At 36.5% G+C, this 21,104-nt stretch overlaps 1 long non-coding RNA gene across 1 annotated transcript in view; it reads left to right on the forward strand.

Moving 5' to 3' along the window:
* Window positions 1-21,104, forward strand: part of LOC135214149 (uncharacterized) — a 636,319-nt gene that overhangs the window by 8,214 nt on the left and 607,001 nt on the right. Inside the window, exons 2-3 of the long non-coding RNA XR_010314297.1 lie at window positions 14,942-15,072; window positions 19,033-19,126. This is a non-coding gene — a long non-coding RNA (uncharacterized LOC135214149). The remainder of the gene's footprint in view (window positions 1-14,941; window positions 15,073-19,032; window positions 19,127-21,104) is intronic.

The following is a 21,104-nucleotide window of genomic DNA, read 5'->3' on the forward strand; positions in this document are numbered from 1 at the left end:
CAGTGGACCTTGTGTGGTGCACTGTAGGCATTATTTAAGGTTCCAAATTTGCAACGTGCTTTAGACCCCTTAACAGCAACCACTTTCGTTCCTTTTACTGTACTTCGTTTCATTTTCTCTTTCTTCATCTTACTTTCCACCCTCTCATTATACTTGATTCATAGTACAACTGCTTTGAGGTTTTCCTCCTGTTACACCTTTCAAACCTTTTACTGCTAATTTCCATTTCAGTGCTGAATGACCTCATAGGTCCCAGTGCTTGGCTTTTGGTCTAAATTTTATATTCAACTCAAGTCAACTCAACTCGTATGAAAAATGATTTAATATAATAGCAGATAAACAAAAGTCATTCGTTTGATTGATAGGATACCTTGAGAGTCATATGAGAAATACAAATAATATGCATTTTTTAGATATTTTTCTCAGATAAATAACATTAATGCCGTTTTTTTCAATTTGTTGGTAATTCCCGGAAAGTTAAAAACAACTGAGACGTAGAGGCAGTTTTAATTTGTAAAACAGGCATCTTCTCTCAAGAAGGTATGGTTGAATGATTAAAAAAAAATATCTTCTCAAAGAATTGTCTTTTTCCGACAAGCATCCAATAAACCCCAGAAAAACGGGCAGAAGCCAAGACGCACTCGAATAGGAAAACGTCTTCCCCGACGAAAGGAAGAAGAAGAACAGAACATATGTTCTCGATTTCCGTTCTCGTTTGTCCCCATTCACTACACGCGAGAGGGAGAGAGAGAGAGAGAGAGAGCCAGCCCATCATCGTAATACGTAATGTCTTTTGAATTTCCTCTCTGCGTTCTTCTTCTTTTCCATCTTCCTCTATCTGCCATTCTTTTCACGCCGCTGTACTTCATAAAGCTTCCTCGAATAGGGACGGAGAAAGACCGGTTCAGGGGAAAAATTGTGTGTGTGTGTGGGGGGGGGGGGGGGGGGGGGGGGGGGGGGGGTTCTACGGAAGTTGGAGCGGGTGGACGGTTCTTCCAGTAGCACAGCTTCGTGTTCGGGTGGAATCTTTCGGGAAATGTAGGGGGTCGGTTAAATACAGCAATATCAGTGAATGAGGTGGATGAAGCGGCGTATTTAGGCTCATCATTCTTCGTAATTTCTCTTCTTTATTACTCTAATTGTTTTCATGTTTCTTCTTTTGCCGAATGATAAATGACGGTGTAGTTCATTTACATAAGTAGAACAGTGTGCAGTTATTAAGAAAAGGATGCGTAAGCTATTTTTAACTGTTTTGACACAGTTTGACTGAAGATGCAAAGGATAATGGGCGAAATATAACCGTTTGTTATAGTGTACAAACTAACTATTAATGGTTAGTAGCTTAAAGGTTGTCAAACAGTTACTTGTAACTCAGCAGCCGCATTAGTTTGGAAATTTGTCAAATATTCCCCTTTTTCTGGAATTTGTTGATTATTCCCCTTTTACGGAATTTGTCGAATATTCCCCTTTTATGGAATTAGTCGAATATTTGGTCGAATATTCCCCTTTTGCGGAATTTGTCGAATATTCCCTTTTTCGGGGAATGTCAAATATTCTTCTTTTGGGGGAACTTGTCGAATATTCCCCTTCTGCGTTATTTGTCGAATATTCCCCTCTATAGGGACTTGTCGAATATTCCCCTTATGCGGAATTTGTCGGATATTCCCTTCTTTGGGGAATGTGTCGAATATTCCCCTTTTGCGGAATTTGTCGAATATTCTCCTTTTGGGGAAATTGTCGAATATTCCCCTTTTGGGGAATTTGTCGAAAATTCCCTTTTGGGAAATTTGTCGAATATTCTCCTTTTGGGGAATTTGTCGAATATTCCATTTTGCGGAATTTGTCGAATATTCTCCTTTTGGGGAATTTGTCGAATATTCCCCTTTTGTGGAATTTGTCGAATATTCCCTTTTGGGGAATTTGTCGAATATTCTCCTTTTGGGGAATTTGTCGAATATTCCCCTTTTGCAGAATTTGTCGAATATTCCCCTTTTGCGGAATTTGTCGAATATTCCGTTTTGGGGAATTTGTCGAAAATTCTCCTTTTGGGGAACTTGTCGAATATTCCCCTTTTGTGGAATTTGTCGAATATTCCTCTTTTGCGGAATTTGTCGAATATTCCCATTTTGCGGAATTTGTCGAATATTCCCCTTTTGTGGAATTTGTCAAATATTCCCCATTTGCGGAATTTGTCGAAAATTCCCTTTTGGGAAATTTGTCAAATATTCTCCTTTTGGGGAATTTATCGAATATTCCATTTTGCGGAATTTGTCGAATATTCCCCTTTTGCGGAATTTGTCAAAAATTCCCTTTTGGGGAATTTGTCGAATATTCTCCTTTTGGGGAATTTGTTGAATATTCCCATTTTGCGGAATTTGTCGAATATTCCGTTTTGGGGAATTTGTCGAAAATTCTCCTTTTGGGGAACTTGTCGAATATTCCCCTTTTGTGGAATTTGTCGAATATTACTCTTTTCGGAATTTGTCGAATATTCCCATTTTGCGGAATTTGTCGAATGTTCCCCTTTTGCAGAATTTATCAAGTATTCCCCTTTTGCGCAATTTGTCGAATATATCCCTTTTGCGCAATTTGTCGAATATTCCCCTTTTGCGAAATTTGTCGAATTCCTCTTTTTCGGAATTTTTCGAATAAGTGTTACATTTTAATAATGTTCTAATAAACATGATACACAGCCCGTCAAATCACCATCGAACGCAAAGTATTTTTAACTCTCTCTCTTCTCTCTCTCTCTCTCTCTCATACATACCTACATGAGATATGCTTAAAAAGTAATTACCTAATTTCTCTCACCATTCATCTTGACAGTACCGTTTATGATTTCCATCTATTCTGACATCTCTCCGCAGACTTGGGTCCAATTACACTTGATTAAAGACTAAATAAATATCCAGTAACCCAGAATAATGCATAAAAATAATTTGAAATTAAGCAGCGATAAGAATCTCAGTAGATTTGAGAGGAACCATATATTTTTCATATAGATTATGTACTTTAAGACTAGTTACTATGATTTCAATGTAGGGATTACAGTGAGTACTGCGTGATGAATATAACAAATGAAGTATTTAATTTTGTCTTATGCACTATTATACACACACACACACACACACACACTTATATATATATATATATATAGCTATATATATATATATATATATATATATATATATATATATATATATATATATATATCGCATTAAGACTACAAATGCCCTTTAATATCTGATTCGCAGCTACCTCGGAATTAACAATTAACATATATATATATATATATATATATATATATATATATAGTATATATATATATATATATATATATATATATATATATATATATAACGCATTAAGCTACAAATGCCCTTTAATATCTGATTCGCAGCTACCTCGGAATTAACATATTTTCATATATGCTAACCAAAGGGGAATTTTTTTAGTTGAAAGCCTTGTGGTTAGAGCGCTTCAGTGCACGTCCTGATTGCTTGGTTCCTGGGTTCGTGCCCGTGAGCCGACGAAATTATTATCAACTAAATATTTCCTCTTCGGTTAACGTATTGAAAAATATATTAATTCCGAGGTTGAGCGAATTAAGTATTAAAAGACATTTGTAGCTCAATGCGTATATATGAATCACGATGTGATAAGACATATATATATATATATATATATATATATATATATATATATATATATATATATATATATATATATATATTAAAGTAGAGTATAAAGGGTAGAACTATCCCTGTTGCTAAGAAAGTTTTTAGGGATGGGGTTGCTAGACCCACGACCTTTTCTTCACCCAAGGAGTCGCTGGTCCTCATTGACAGGTGAACGGACCGGTGAGTAGTAAATGTGACGTCGAGTGCCTGATCACCTTTGGGTGTCGATCAGTCTTGCAAAGAAAAATATCATGAATATCAAAAATTGTTCATGAAAGTGTGCTGCCGAGACATGGTTGGGATAGACTTGAGCCAGTTGAGCGTTAGAGCGAAAAAGGGAAACGGAAATATAGAGAATAATTTTGAAGACTATAAGTTTTATCGACTCGTTGTGATCACTGAAAATGTTTCTTTGTATTTGGTATTTCGCTGACAGTTTCAAATATATGAAAATATGTGATTTATGTAAATGGGTCTCATTATTGAGAAAGAGAGAAAGAGACAAAGCTTTGCTTTGTTATTTACCAAACACCTTATAGAACACTGTAGGAACTTACAAATACCTGTAGCTATAGTTCTCATCGCTGTGCTTTAGGCTAAATCGATAAAATTTGAAGTTGGTAATTCAGGATAGCAATATGAACAGATAAAAAATGTGATAAATAAATTAACATTTCACCTGCAATAGATATAAACCCAACTATAAAATGTTATGTAAAACAAACATACAATATAAAATTTCAGCTTAAGTTCGGCTAATTACCATCAAATGGTGAAGATTTTGGGAGGGAATTTGGGGAATAAACGAAAAGTTTATAATTTTATTTAAAAAAATAATAATCCGGATTATTCGTCGGGTTGAATGATGTATATAATGATCTCAACAAATGATGTATTTTTGTTCTCCAAATGAAAACGAGAAATGAATTAATTGTCGAAAATAATGTATAGCTAATAAACCTCCCCTCTCTCTCTCTCTCTCTCTCTCTCTCTCTCTCTCTCTCTCGTCTCTCATCTCTCTCTCTCTCTGCGGGAATGGCTTTAATCTCCCTTATGAGTTTTTGAGGGTTATTTTACGCGACTTTCATTTTGCCTTAAATTAGAAGTCCCATTTACTACAAGTTATTTTGTTATTGTTTTTTTCTAACCTAATATTTTTTTTCTCTTCCATTTCCTTTAATAAACATTCATTTCTGTACGTACTTTAGACTGTCACCTCTCTTTCTTTCTTACGCAAGTCGTTCTGTTCCTTTCATCTAAAGTGCAAGTGTGTTTAACGCAATATAGAGTTTCTTTGAATGGTGCATAGGGTAATGGGGAAATGAATATAGCTCCAAGAGGGGAAGACAATGCTCTTATTGTATTGTATTTGGACGCACTGTTGCTGTAACAAGGGGAGGAAATGGAAAGAAGGCATTTTTACTGAGAGGAATTTTAGGGTATAATGAAAGGAGGAACACTACTTAATGTTTGCTCATCGGGTTTATCACTATTTATCACAATAAATTCGGTGCAAATGGAAGGTTGATGTGGATTGTGCGTTAAACTGCAGGAAGAAAGTGTGTAGTTTGAAGAGTAGCCTCTCTCTCTCTCTCTCTCTCTCTCTCTCTCTCTCTCTCTCTCACACACACACACACACACACACACACACACACACACACACACATACACATATATATATATAATCTTATATATTATATAATATATATTATAATATATATTTAATAATATATATAGATATTCTATATATCTATATATATATATATATTATATATAAATATATATATGTATATATATAAATATATCCCCCCCCCCCCACCCCTTTTGATAAAGCTACACAAATTGACAACCCTTACCTGTTGGCAGCAGGCGCCCTCTATCTGCAAGCATGTCACTAGGCTAATAAGCTCACATAAATACAAAAATACACTATTTATTTCCCAATGCAGATGAACATAAAATAGATCAAAATGATTAATAAGTCATAGTGGTAAAAACCCAAGTCTGCCCTACTAAGAAAACTATAAGTTATCATTCCACTCTTCTGGTTTAGTCTAAGTAATCACTCTTAGGCTCAAAATGTCAACTGCTACATTGTAATGGTCAAGTTTAGAGAATCCCGTTTCTAGTACCATGTTATGGAACCCATCTGTAACAAAGATATATTCATTATATTTCCTATTACACAATATTAAATAAAGGTATACACTGCACACTTCTCTCTCTTCTAAGTCTTTTAAATATGTACCATACCTTGAGATGGGTTTTCTCTCTCTACAACTGGTGTCCTTTTCGACCGTCTTTCTTCTTATCACAAAGGAATGCGTCTTTCCCTCAAGTGACTTGAATGGTCAGACCTGTGATATACGTACAAATGAATGTACATACCCACCACGCCTCAAAACCGCCTGTGGCAACAGTCGGGCAGTTACCAAAAATGCACACACATGGAATTCCTTTATCCAAGGAAGCTATCTCTTCGGCACTCTCTGGGTGCGCCTTGTCTGCAAGCGAGGAAAGCTGACATATGTAATTCACTAACATATGGCTCAGCTACCTATGCCCTTTGTGCACTCCTGTCGCACACCACATCAGCAACTAATGCACAATGTATCAATTTGCCACATGATTTAGGGCTACTTCTGTTGCTGGAGCCCTTGTCCCTCGCCGTATGCACAGAAGTTTAAGAACTCCTAGCGCACAAATTGTGATCAGTATGACGGTGAGCATGACCACTATTACTGGAATTGTGTAACGTTCATTGATGAAAGGCTCATCCTCGTCGCTAAGTAAAGCAGAACTCAGACGAATAGTTGTAGACGCAGGTCGAGTATGTAAACCACCTCGAAACAACTCAGACAGCGCCATTATTCAGCATCTGCGACCCTCGTGAGTGTATCTAACACCCCTTCGTTGTGAAACTGTAGATTCGACGTTTCCTACTGAAGGAAATATCCCGTGACTTCCATGCAAGTGGTACTCGCACCCGCCTCATAGAAGATTGTAGTCTCCTGATTTATCCCAAAACATATCCTGAGATGATATACCAACGACATCTCATCCGTGGCAAAGGCAGTCCATAGAATCGCCATTCGTGTGTAGACTGGACTCGACCTCTGGTACTGTAGAACGAAGTCATTTCCATCGTCACCATCATGTGAAGTTGGGAATTCTCTGAAGTCATCGTGTGTCGGTATTTAAAAAGTCTACATGATCACAAAATAACTAAAGTCTTCCTTTACCCCACAAATCCGTCATTAATTAATATACTCAGTCTCCTAGTCAAATATTAAAAATTCCTCACTAAACAAAATATAATCATTACCCACTAAATCCTCACAAGTAATCCCATATCTGACAAACACACTATCAAAAGAGAACCCATAATGTTTAACTGCAAAAACTCCTTTTATTGTTTATATAACTAACCTCCATGAAATACAATGCCGAACACCCCTTCTATCTAACTCACATACCCGACAAATTATATCTCCTATCTAAAATAGAAATGCTATTTAGATCTTAACACCAATTACGACATCTCTCGTAGGAAAAGAAAAAAAAAAAGGGATAAAAAAATATTATAACAATAATAAGTGAACTTTCCCCCATTACACATCACACATAAGAGAAGAAAAACACATATAATTCAACATTCTCCTCAAAATGCAATATGTACCGTTACGGAGTTTGCTACCGCAACAATCCCATCAACCAAAAACGACCGGAAAACAACCCCCTTACATGGTACATCTCCGTGGAATGCCATAGTCAACATCTACAAGAATAGTACAAATCTCCGAGTAATCAACTCCAAAGGAAAAAATCAGCAACCGGACTCATCACAGCATTATCAGCAAAAATCCACCTGTAAACACCTCAGGTGCTTCGAACCTCACTAGAGATTTGTCTAGTCAGACTTGCAACGCCAGAAACCATTATTCCCCCATACAGCCACATTCCACAGATTTATCACCAAGATATCACCAAGGTGGGCCCCCCACAAAAAAAATTGTCCTTAAATCATAACTCCCCACGAAATTACCCCAATTATATAAAACCACAATGCAGTAGTGTCACTCGCCCCATTAATCACAACACCAAAAGAAATTCAGCCCCATATTTCATACACTCAGGAATTATTGCATGTTTATCATCACGTTTCTCAGGTAAAACAAAAATTCGCCATATTTCCAAACAACTTCCCACGTAAAATATTAACCCCGGAATCTTACGCCAAAACGCCGCAGATTTGCGCATAATAAGAAAACAGTAGAAGGAAATTAAAAAGAAAAAAAAACGTTAAAATATTTCACCACCAAATTGCAAAAACCAGACAGCAAGAAAAAAAAAAAAAAAAAAACAATTGCGCAACAATATATTAATCACCACAAGCAATTCTTTTCAATTTCGAGATGTGTTAACCTCGACCGACCTGTTTTTTCCTCTAAGACTACAAATCTGTTTCCAATTTTTTCCTCAATGACTTTAAAAGGACCTTCCAATTTCGGACCTAATTTGTACTTCAGTTCATTTATCACGTTAAGTTTTAAAAATACCTTGTCTCCGACAATAATCTTAGGATCAGATGTTTTACTAATGCTTTTCTCTACCATCTCTCTGGTTGTGGATTCGAGATTACGGCTGAGACAAGCTGTGGATACCAACGCCTCGATCGTATCCTCCCCATGATGAGGCATAGTTAGCAAATAAATGTGCCTCGTGCTGGACAACCAAACAAAGCTTCAAATGGGGACATTTTAATGGAATCACTAACCATAGTGTTAATACTATGTCTAACAACATCAACATATCTGTCCCAATTCTTATCATTACTACCTACAGTTTTCCTGAGAGCCTCGAGCACTTTCCTTTTTGCTCGTTCACACAACCCATTAGCTGCAGGTCTGTATGGAATAATTGTTACTTTCAGTATCCTCATGACTTCTGCTAAACATTCCAAAGTTTTGTTCACAAATTCCCTACCATTGTCGGTCAATAGAACTTTGGGTGAGCCGTATCTGCAAACGATACCATTGAAAAATGCTGCGGCTACTTCTTCAGCCATTTTATGCTTAAGAGGGAAAATTTCTACTATCCTTGTAAGTTCATCTATTATCACTAACCAGTACTTGTTCGCATACCTAGACTCACAAAAATTCCCCAGGATATCCATATGTATTCTCTGAAAAGGTCTACTCGGTATAGGATATGATCCTAATTTGCATGAAGTTATCCTTGCAGGCTTACATGCGTTGCACACTACAGTTTCTCACAAAATTTTCCACATCTTTCCCCATGTTTTTCCAAATGTATTTAGCACAAACCTCATCATACGTTTTTTCTATTCCCAAGTGTGGACTACCGAACTTGCAATGAACTATATCCAAAACCACTGGAATTAGGGCTTTCGGAATTACAATCTGTGTTGTATCTCCTTTACTTTCACTGGTTCTCAATATATATTTAATTTTCCTAACGAATAGACTACCTTCTAACTCCAAATCTGAAAAAGGCTACTTATAATGTTTCCTGACTAATTCCCCTCTAAGAAACGCTTTTGCGTCTGCTAGAATCTCATCTTCATCTTGCCTTTGCTCTATGAGGGATATATCCCATTGTATAGCCTCGCTAGTGACTTGCGCAACTTGGAACTCTTCCGTGTCGTGAAAACTTCTACTAAGAGCATCTGCAACTACGTTAAATTTGCCCTCTATATATTTGAGCTTTGCATCAAAGTCTCTGATAGTTAAAAACCATCGAGCTCTTTTAGGCGACAAATCGGGTTTATTAAAAAGATCTAATAATGGCTTGTGGTCTGTAAGAACTTCTACTTTATTCCCCATCAGTAACATTTTAAGATGAACCAAGCTCGACACTATTGCAAAGGCTTCTTTATCTATGGCAGCCATTGATTTCTCGTTGCTGCCCTTTGTCCTGAACTTCCTGCTATAAAAGGCTATGGGATGGAATTTCCCATCAAACTTTTGCATAAGGCAAGCACCTATACCTTCCTTGCTGGCATCGGTCACTAATGTAAAGGATTTGCTAAAATCTGGAAATTTCAAAACAGGGGGATTCATTAGTGCGTCCTTGAGCTTTTGAAAACTCTCTGCCTGGGGTTCCTTCCATTGAAATTGAACGTCTTCCTGCAATACATCAGTTAGGGGAGCTGCTATATGAGAACCCTTTCACAAACCTCCTGAAGAAACCGGCGATACCCAGGAATGACTTAATCTCTTTCTTTGATCTGGGGGTGCGAAAATACACTATTGCTTTGACTTTATCGTCATTTACGCTAACCTCTTCCTTAGATATGACATGGCCTAGATATGTGATTTGCTTTTTCAAGAACGAACACTTAGGTAGCTTAATTTTCAACCCCGCTAATCTAAGCCTCCTAGGTACTTCTGTAAGCACTTCCAGGTGTTGCGAGATCGTGTCTGTTGCGACCAATATGTCATCCATATACATAAAAACATTTTTACCCAATAACCCGTGGAAAACTGTGTTCACTAACCTGGTAAAAGTCATCGGACTGCCCGATAAACCGAAAGGCATTCACTTATATTCATAGTGTCCCTTGGGCACTGAAAAGCAGTATATTCCTTGCTACTTTCACTAAGAGGGACCTGCAAAAAACCCTGCGCCTAATCAATTGAGCTATAAATATTATGTCCCCTGATTTCAACAAAAAGATCTGGTATGCACGCGACTGGATAGTGGTCAGGGATTGTCTTTTAATTTAAACGTCTAAAATTGACTCATACACGGACAAAACCGTCCTTCTTAGGCACCGGTAAATAGGGAAAGTTGTAAGGAGACACGCTAGGTCTAATGATTCCTTCTTCCTCCTATCTGTTGACCTCTTTCTCTACCTGTTCTCTGATTTTGAAAGGTATGCAGTATGCAGGAATATAAATAGGTTTTGTGCCACTCTCCAAATTTACCTTATGCTCTAACACATTAGTCAACCCCAATTTATCACCTTGTAAGGCTACCGTATCCCCAAATTCTGCCAAGAGCTCACTTATCGCTTCAACATGTTCACTATAATCCGCATTAGCTAAATGTTCTCTAAATGTTTGTTTCCTTGATTGCATTTCTGCCTCTGAAAACTCAGGTTTCCCCTCTACGATAGCCACTGAACCAGTATCACGACTCCAATCTTGGAAGTCCAATATATATATATATATATATATATATATATATATATATATATATATATATATATTATATGTATATTCCTCTGGTATTTCCTAACTGTATCATTACAGTTTAGTAATTCCACCAAGTGGTCCCATCCATGGATACACTGTTCACCGATGCCGTGCTAATAACCTCTTTAAGCCTCTCGCTATTTTCAATAACACACACATCCGTAGGTTTTCTCACTTCCCTCAATTTAACTCTTACCATTGTCTTTGAACCGGGCATAAACACAATATCCTCCGATAAAACATCTCTATATTTTCTGGTTAATATCTCCCCTTTCCACCAACATTACCACCCTCAGTATCATCGCCAGCATTGTTAGTATCAGAAATAACATCAATATTAGTATCAATATCCCCATCCATAATATCTTCATCACATTTGTTATCACTGTGAACTCCGATAGAATCCCCGCAATCATTTCCCATATTACCAATGTGGGTTTTAATATTACCACTCCGTATCTCCCGTATCACCGCCATTAATATCACCAAGCGCATCTTTTTCAATAATCTCCATGTCCTCCGTTCTAATCATGTCCTCATAAGGAAGAAAAACACCAGGTATTCCGACTGTTATCCCATTAACACCCGCATGGATCAAAATCTTGTGTCTCCTACACGGAGGATGACCCAGCAAAAGTCTGTTGCCCAACGCAATTCCTTTCATTACCAAAAATGGTTCTGTTAGTACTCTGTCACCGAGAGTAACTGTATTTGTACACAACCCAGGGTATTTAATCTATGGCCTTGCACATCACACACCGTCTCCGTTGAGGTTTGTAAAAGGTAATTGGAGAACATGGATTGATACAAATTATAGTCCATTAAATTTATGTACGCACCTGAGTCTATAAATATCGGGATATCCACATCCCCTACTGTTCCATAAACTATTGGCCTGGGCTCTGGGGCGTCCCCCACGAGACCACAGTGGCATGTACTAATCACCTGTACCCTTTTTGTTGATTGGGCTTCCAAAGATTTTGCCAATCCCTTTGCCCTCTGGTTTGACCTGCCTGGGAAGTCCTCACATTATAACTCCCAGAACTTGAAGGTGTAGGCCTCGCATCTCTCCATATCTGAGACGGACAATATTGCCAATAGTGATCCGTACTCTTACACATTCCACAATATTTAGCTCTACACAATTTCTTTGGATGCCCTGGTTTATTGCAGTTGAAACAGCGCAACTGCTGTTGCCTTTGATCGATTGATCTTTTGTTTTATTCAACTTTTGCACACAGACAGGGAGAAGAAAATTCTGTGTCTCTTTGCACCCTATTCCTCGGGCCTGTCCCATTAAAAATTGTAATATCTACAGTGGGACATTTAGACATATGTTTCTCAATTTGGGCATAAAGTAATTCTTCGTCTGAAGTACGTTCAATCTTTTCATTAAAGATATTCACTATTGCATCCGGTACATTGTGCAAGAGCATTGAAAAATGGATCAATTTATGTAAATTATCAAGTGAGACACTACTTCCTGTAACCCATTTAGATGTTTTCAATTTTCCTACCCAATCTGCCACTGAGTCAAAAAGTTTTGAACTATGTTCTATGAGGCTATTTGTGCCCTTCCATATTTTATATAGACCTCTGAGGCCCCTCACTATATCTCCGTGTTCCTTTGAGCCATAAGCTGCTTTCAAAAATGGTTGCAAATCAGTCCAGGTACGACATTTTGCAAATTGGAAACTTCTGCAACGATGAGAGAGGTCACCTTTATTGAAATCTAGCAAAGCTTTCGCCTCTCTAAATGCCTCAATATCATCCATTATCTTTTTTGCGCTTAAATAATTATTCACACCTTCAATAAAGATAGGCACTGGCTGGGACAGCACACCATCTATGATTCCCCTGAACGGGCTCACTCCTGTACTCTCGTTCGTTACATGATGTAGCAGTGTTAAGGTACTCTTAGCAGCCGCCATTTTCCTCTCTTTACAGAAGCTTTTGTGCTCTATAACATTCCCCAACCTCAATAACATTAATGTATTTATATACACACAAAACCTAATCCAGAAAAATTTATACAAATTTCCCCCAATAATGGATAAAAAAAAAAAAAAACGTGCCCGCGCCCAGTATATCATCCCACGAAAATAACAAAAAAAATAGGGAGGGGGTAGAAAAAAAAGGTGCAAAGCGATCTCTCTCTCTCTCTCTCTCTCTCTCTCTCTCTCTTTCCCTCCGTTCTCTCTCTCTCTCTCTCTCTCTCTCTCAGGGCGTGACTCACAACAACCAAAAAAACCTCACTCATCATTACAAAACCCCCCAATGTCCGTCGAATTTTGAAAGACATCAAAGCAAAAACACCCTTTGAGTAAATTCATCACAAACAAAAAAGAATATTGATAAAAAAATAAAGAAGGAGAAAAGAAGAAAAAAACATGAAATTACATCACATCTTCATATGACTGGAAACCGAATTCGTATACGCATCGCAAATATGCATAGCCTATTCACCACACTCGTGAAACACTTTAATATGTCAAAAATTTAACTTTTTCACCTCATGGTTTTAAAACACAGGTTTTCATGAATTACTAACCGGCTAATACTGATATGCAGAGAGATACCAGAGTAACCCGACACTTCGAACACCACACCAAACCATTGAACCAGCAAAAAGAACCGAGTTGCCTGTGACATGAATATAACCCCTTTTCCTACCAAAAAATATAAGTCTAACTAGTCACCAGTCTCTTCGTTAGCGTACCTACAGCCTATAAAATGTATAAAAAGCTTCTTAAACTGCTGCCACCACTATAACACACCCCCACCTTTTGACAAAACTACACAAATTGACAACCGTTACCTGTTGGTAGCAGGCGCCCTCTATCTGCAAGCATGTCACTAGGCTAATAAGCTAAACATAAATACAAAAATACACTATTTATTTCCCAAAGCAGATGAACATAAAATAGAACAAAATGATTAATAAGTCATAGTGATAAAAACCCAAGTGTGCCCCACAAAGAAAACTATAGTTATCATTCCACTCTCCTGGTTTAGTCTAAGTAATCACTCCTAGCCTCAAAATGTCAACTGCTACATTGTAATAGTCAAGTTTAGAGAATCCTGTTTCTAGTACCATGTTATGTAACCCATCTGTAACAAAGATATATTCATTATATTTCCTATTACACAATATTAAATAAAGGTATACACTGCACTCTTCTCTCTTTTCAAAGGCAACTGTTTCTAAGTCTTTTAAATATGTACCATACCTTGAGATGGGTTTTCTCTCTCTACACCTGGTGTCCTTTTCGACCGTCTTTCTTCTTATCACAAAGGAATGTGTCTTTCCCTCAAGTGCTTTGAACGGTCGGACCTGTGATATACGTACAAACGAACGTACATACCCACCACGCCTCAAAACCGCTCGTTTCAACAGTCGGGCAGTTACCAAAAATGCACACACGTGGAATTCCTTTATCCAAGGAAGCTATCTCTATGGCACTCTCTGGGTGCGCCTTGTCTGCAAGCGAGGAAAGCTGACAAATGTAATTCACTAACACTGGCCTATAATATATATATATTATATATATATATATATATATATCTATATATATATATATATATATATATATATATATATATATTATATATATATTTATATATGAATACGTTTAAATTTCATTGTAATATTGATAAATGAAAATGTCCATAAATCACTTAAAACTGCCTCCTATATGTGAGTGATAAGTAAGTTGTCATATGCGACGTAGCTGGACAGCTATACACATATCAGTATAGTCAAGACTGAGAATGAATAATACCAGATAGACACCCTTGATCCATATTCATACTTTATTCAGAAATGAATTTCTCTTCATTCACGCAAAATAGAGTAAATGTATTTTCATTTTCCGAGTACGTATTTTCAATTTGGGACTTGTGTATAATATATACAGCCACGTTTTTTCATCAGTTCATTTATCGCTTAAAAATGTCCAGTCTTTGAAGTGCATTGTTATGTAAAATGAATTTATATAACAGAAATTTCTTATTGCTATATATGTTTGTTTTCATTTTCAGGTTAAAAGTCGCTTTCTGTGTCCTCTAAAAGAGTCGTTGAATATCAGCAAAACTACTTACAGCTCTGCAATGTCTTTAGATGAAGAAATATCCCGGAAGTATTTCAGGCGACTTTGACCTCGTGTATAAAGGTAAGTAAAGTATGGCATCCTCTTCTTTTTTGTTAGGTTTGGCATTTTTGAATCCGACTTTTAATATCTTATTGAAATATAATTTATTAGTATATTCTGTCTCTTGAGAAACCAGGTATCCGCCTAGGGTAGCGATATTTCAATCAAAGTTTCACATATAGAATTTAATTTGTATTTTGAATGTAGCATGATTTAGAATATTCCATTTTGATCACTATCAACTGTGCTCGCTGTGATTTAGAACATATCTAGTTCTGCACATGACATATTTGGTACAATTGCTTGTTTGAGTGCACTCCTGGGTAGGAACTCTCCGTCCTTTACTACATCATGATATAAAATATCGTCGATTTGATGAAAGTCGTATGAAATATATTACCTCTTTTGAGTGTTGTGTCATAGAATGCTTTCCATATTTTGACGTCAAAATGTTTCAGAATATTGTGTCACTGCAGTAACAATATGGTTAGGAAATTTTCAGCTTAATTCTTTAAGAAGTGCCCAAAACGGAAATTTCTTTTAAGGAGACACCAAAAAGCAAAATATTTGAGTACAGGAATCTCTCTCTCTCTCTCTCTCTCTCTCTCTATCTCTCTATCTCTCCTTTCGGCAGTCCTCTCTCTCCTCTCTCTCTCTCTCTCGCTCTCTCTCTCTTCTCTTCTCTCTCTCTCTCTCTCTCTCTCTCTCTCATTGTTATGTAGTATCAAGGAATGAAATTTTTAGTTGACACGAATAATCGCTTTTCGTGAACCATTATTTCCGATTAATCTTGCAAAGGTAACGGAGAGGTGTCCCTGAAAAGCCAGGTGCCTCTCTCACCTGTTCATTGAGCAGTGGATTAGTCATGTTCTATTTGGAACTGGAAACTTTACGCGGGAGTTTATAAAAGTGAAAGAGAAATTTTATGCGTTTTGCGGAACAACAATCAGGGGAACTGCACAGTAATAATAATAATAATAATAAATAATAATAATAATAATAATAATAATAATAATAATAATAATAATAAACTCTCATCTTTCCTCCAGTCTAAATTGCGAGTTTGGCTCCGAAATTCTCCTTGAGATTACGACAAAAAAAGTTTCACTGGCTGAAGCTGATTCCCCAAATTCTCTCTCTCTCTCTCTCCTCTCTCTCTCCTCTCTCTCTCTCTCTCTCTCTCTGCCGTAGAAATGTTCACTATCAAGTTATTCTGCTTGCTTCAGTATGCAAAGTTTTTACTATATTTTCAACCAATATAAAAAATATGGGGTATCAACTTGTTAAGTATCTTTCAAATTGCAGAGTTTTCAACGAAATATTAGACCTTGTTAGATAATTGTTACAATGATAAATTGACAAATACTTGTGGGAATATTGTTGGTCATATTTTTGTCTTAATTCAAGTAAACAAAAATATGGAATGAATGTCACAGCATTCTCGTATACCTTCATTTAGATCGGTTTGTTGTCATGGAAAATGTAATCTACTGTATAATGAGCTTCTGGTTAAAAACGCTTACTTAATAATTACGTAACATTTAAACATCAGCAGAATTATGTCGTATCTATATCATGATAAAATTTCTTCGTTTGTCGTTTGCCAAAACATTTCAGAATTGGGTTAAAATTTCCTCGAAGGAATTTTGAAATAAATTTCTCGAAAATGCAAACAACCAAACAATGAAAACAGCAAACAGACACACGAGTGAAATCAGAACTTCAGTTAGGTTCCTCAGCTGAGGTAAAAACATCAGATCACTAGAAGTTTATTTACATTCTTAAAAATACAAAGAAAGAAACAGACCACAAACATTTTACAGACAGAAAATCAAATGTCAAGTGACAAGTTTTGTGAACCCTTCCATTAAGGAATCCTGCCAAGCGAATATTGGAAACCTTTCGTTGCCATCTGCTGTCTTTGCCAAAGCAGAACGAAAGGGAAAGCAGAAGGCAGAGGAAATATAACATTATGTCTCTCAGCCATGTATTTCTTTACCTCTCCAGCTGGGAGAACTACAACATTTCTCACCTCAGAACCTGGGAATTTTCCTTTTGAGAGAGAGAGAGAAAGAGAGAGAGAATTTGACAATGGGAGTTGGGTTTAAATACAAAAAAAAAAAAAAGAAAAAAAAGGGAAATAGGATAGAATTCGTTCCTCAGCTCAAATTCCGTTCGGGTGTGTGCCTGTGATTTGCATCATTTGATTTGCCGTAAAGAGAATTGCACCTTTGTCGCAGCAAATGTGAAGGTTCAGTGTTATGCATTTGCATTCTCATCCATATATATACCAGGTAACGCATAGCGCTCATTGCCATAATTGCCTAACGAGAATCTCGGTGTTCATATCCATTCCGAGATCACAGGCATAAATCCTAAACTAATGTCTGTTCATTTAGCAGAATTATATTGGCGTATGCAAATATAATGATTCGACCTTTTTAATTATATACGTATATATTCTCGTTTAAACCATAACTCACAACCACATAAATGAAATTCATTACACACTCTGAACTGAAGTCTGTTTGTATTCGAATTGGAACTGGGTTCTCATTATGTGACATTTCTGTCCCAAAATAGTCTGAAGAGATTTATGGTTTTGGTAATTAGGTGATGTATTTTAATTTATCCAGCTGACTACGAGAAGACGGCTGTGTTATAGGTTTCAGCGTTTACCTTGGCAGTAACTTTATTTCAGGTAATGAATCCAATGTGTTTTTCACGCAAGTATACGGAAAATATGTTTATCTTTTAATCTTTATAGATTAAATGCATTCAAAATATTTGTTCTATATAATATATATATATATATATATATATATATATATATATATATATATATATATAGATGTATATATATATATAGTATATATATATATATATATATATATACTATATATATATATATATATATATATAACTTCTTGATTCCCTTGCAATTGTTTGGGTTATGCTTTTGTTTACCAAACCATGAATCCAATTGGGGAATAATAGAAAGAACTGTTGTTTCATGATGGGATTCAATCCAACGTACGGTGAGGGTGTCGTCAAAGATATTTAGTACACAAATGATGGTAAAAATCAAAAGATCTTGAGGCTTCCATGTCTGTTCACTTGAACGAAGAAAAACTGAAAGTGCGTGATAATCATCTAAAAGGAAAATGCCATTTTCATTGCATCAGACAAATATTCCAAGATTTTTTTTTTCAACCGCGATACAAGAACACAAAGGCTTGTCATTATAACTGAAGCTGACTCCTTTTGAACTTTTACATAGAACATTGTTTTTGGGGAGGGCTTAGGCCTGTTTTTGGGGAGGGCTTAGGCCTAAGGAACGGCTGAAGTTTGGGGAAGCCTTTGATAACCCTGCAGGAGGATCAGTGGGAATACACCGCGATAGACGTGGAAGGTTATGTCAAGGAAAAGTTTATAATGAGGTTTTAGATGAAGGAGAAATCGGGCGAAGGTTCTCTGGGGATTTGGAAAGAGATGTATTCTGGGTGTAAGAACTAGGCAGGACTATTATCATTTTTATTGAACCAAGATAATTATGCTTGGTGTTTTTATTGTCCCACCAGAGAGTATTACAGTATTAGAATTTGTATTGCCTTGTACAGTTAGTTTATTCCAACACGTTTTCATTCATGTTAAAAAAAGAAAAGAAAAAAGGGTCTTTTCCAGTTAAATGGTTCAACTCAGGTTCAGTCTATGCATGTTGAGTCACCAGTCAATTTTTCCCATTTTTCGGTGTTTTCAAAGAGTTTCGGGTTTTTCAAAAGATTTTCGTTTGAGTACCTGGCTTCAACAAGAGATTTTGCCATACATTACGTGGCTGGCCCAAGAGTTACCCTATTCATTCTTATAGAACTGAATTTGCTTTTAAATATTTCCTCATTTGATATGCCTATGTGTAATAGGCAGCTTTATTATGGTTATAAGGGAGAATTTTATTCACGTCTTTATACGTCTTTCCAACAGAAAACACATTTGACTGAGATGGAAAAAATCCTACTCTTGGGATGACTGAAGAGGCGCAGGATTTCTCAATGTTGAGCCTGTAAGGTTTTAGAAGGTAAGATTAAATACTCTTTTGTCAGTGTAAACATCAATATGTGATACAGTATATAATACATAATGTCAAATCTTTCGGAAACACATGGCGGAGATGATAGTTACAATGTGCAGTGGGCTGTGTTTACAGTTATGTTGCCACTGAATAAAAGCAAATATAAATTTTGATAACTTAAAACGACCCACTCACCAAATTAATATTGCTCTGTTTTCATAAATTTTGCATCTGAAGGTGACAGATGGTCCCTTCATCTTCATTACGTATTACAACAGAAATTGGAATTCAGTTTTGATGCTTTGCACGTATTCTCCCAGTATTACAGCTTTGGAAGTTCTTTTCCTGGCTCGTCCATCCCTGTTATTCGAAGAGCAATTCGTAAATGCATTCAGAGCTTCGCCAAGACCCATTTTCGAAAATCGTTTCGAGAAGAATTTTATTGGTATTGTACCAGGATCCATTTATGGGTTTCTTGTGTATCTGTTTCAATGTGTTTGTGCATATGAATAAATTTAGTAATATTTGTGAATATGCGGATGTGTATGCCAGGGGATGATGGGTGCTTTTGTAAAGCGAAGTGCTTTTATTACGTAACTGTAATTTCTGAAATGTTAAATGTTAAAACATTGAATCTTTTTGTTTTAGCTGGTTATAATGAAGTATCTTGCGTCACACACTGTTTTCCTCTGCAAGGGATTGATAAGATATCACATAAAAAAAGAATTCAGTTTTATGTTAAGTATTCATTTAAATATCGCGTAGTAAGCTCACACCAAAGTAAGTTGAATCCAGATTAAATCTACATAAACACGAAAATCCCAAAAGTCTTCGAATACAAATTCTTCTCAGAAGAGCTTAGGTGGGTTTTCATCCTCCCAACATCTTGAAATCACCTTATGAGATAGATGAAAGCCATTCAGGGCGAGAGAGAAAATATATTCCATATTCTCTTTGGATTTGAAAAAAAAAAAAAATGTATTAAGCGTGCGTGTATTATATTTTTTAATGAGAATATAGTATATCTTAACAACGTTCATTATGCTGACATTAAGTAATGGCATTACGAAAACAAAAAACAAAACTAAGTGGCTCCATAATCCGGGGAAGAGTGAAAACAGGTCATCCATGAAGGCGTGACCTAACTGTCTCTATCCTTAACAAACGCCATCATCATATTTCCCCAGATGTGAGTTTCATAGTGACCCACTCTTGAGTTCAGGTTGAAGGAGAATTGGGAAAATTATTACTATAATGGAATGATTATCTCAGAGATTTATTCCATTCATCAATATTGTCACACGTTAGGCCATTTCTCTGGTCAACTTCATGGCGTCCCTTTGTGCATAATCCATCAACCCCGCCCCTCTCTCTCTCTCTCTCTCTCTCTCTCTCTCTCTCTCTCTCTCTCTCTCTCTCTCTCTCTCTGAGTTCATGTAGCTATTAATCCAGTAGCCTCATCATGAATATGACACAGACACACACATCTATGTATTAGCAATCATCACCTGATTCAGTTGCAGTTTTGAAGATCGACATTTCATGTTATCTTATGTACAACGTTTATTCAGGAAATGGCTCTATGAATCTTTTCGTCCGCCATGATAATGACAAAGTGCAATCAGAAGTGCATTGGTAATGGACATCAGAAAAAGAGAAATGATCTTGGCGGCTAATGCTTATCATTCTACTGATCTCCAGCTCAGAAATGAGCGGTGATGTTGTAAAGCTTTTCAATATTGAGGAACTTCCAGGAGTAAATACTCGAATCACATTCAACACAGTATATTATACATTAAGTTAGAACCGTGACTGATCGGTTTAATTATTTTGAGTGGTATGAAACTGAATTATGGATTATTCCATCATCAGATTCGATATTTTTTGTAATCAAGTTTGGTTTTTGCTCGTGTCTTTCAGGAGATGAGATTTAGGTTTAATCAAAATCATAATGAAGTTATGAGACAGACATTTTTTCCCCTTT

The sequence above is a fragment of the Macrobrachium nipponense genome, chromosome 45, assembly GCF_015104395.2.
Source record: "Macrobrachium nipponense isolate FS-2020 chromosome 45, ASM1510439v2, whole genome shotgun sequence".
NCBI classification, from domain to species: Eukaryota; Metazoa; Arthropoda; class Malacostraca; order Decapoda; family Palaemonidae; genus Macrobrachium; species Macrobrachium nipponense.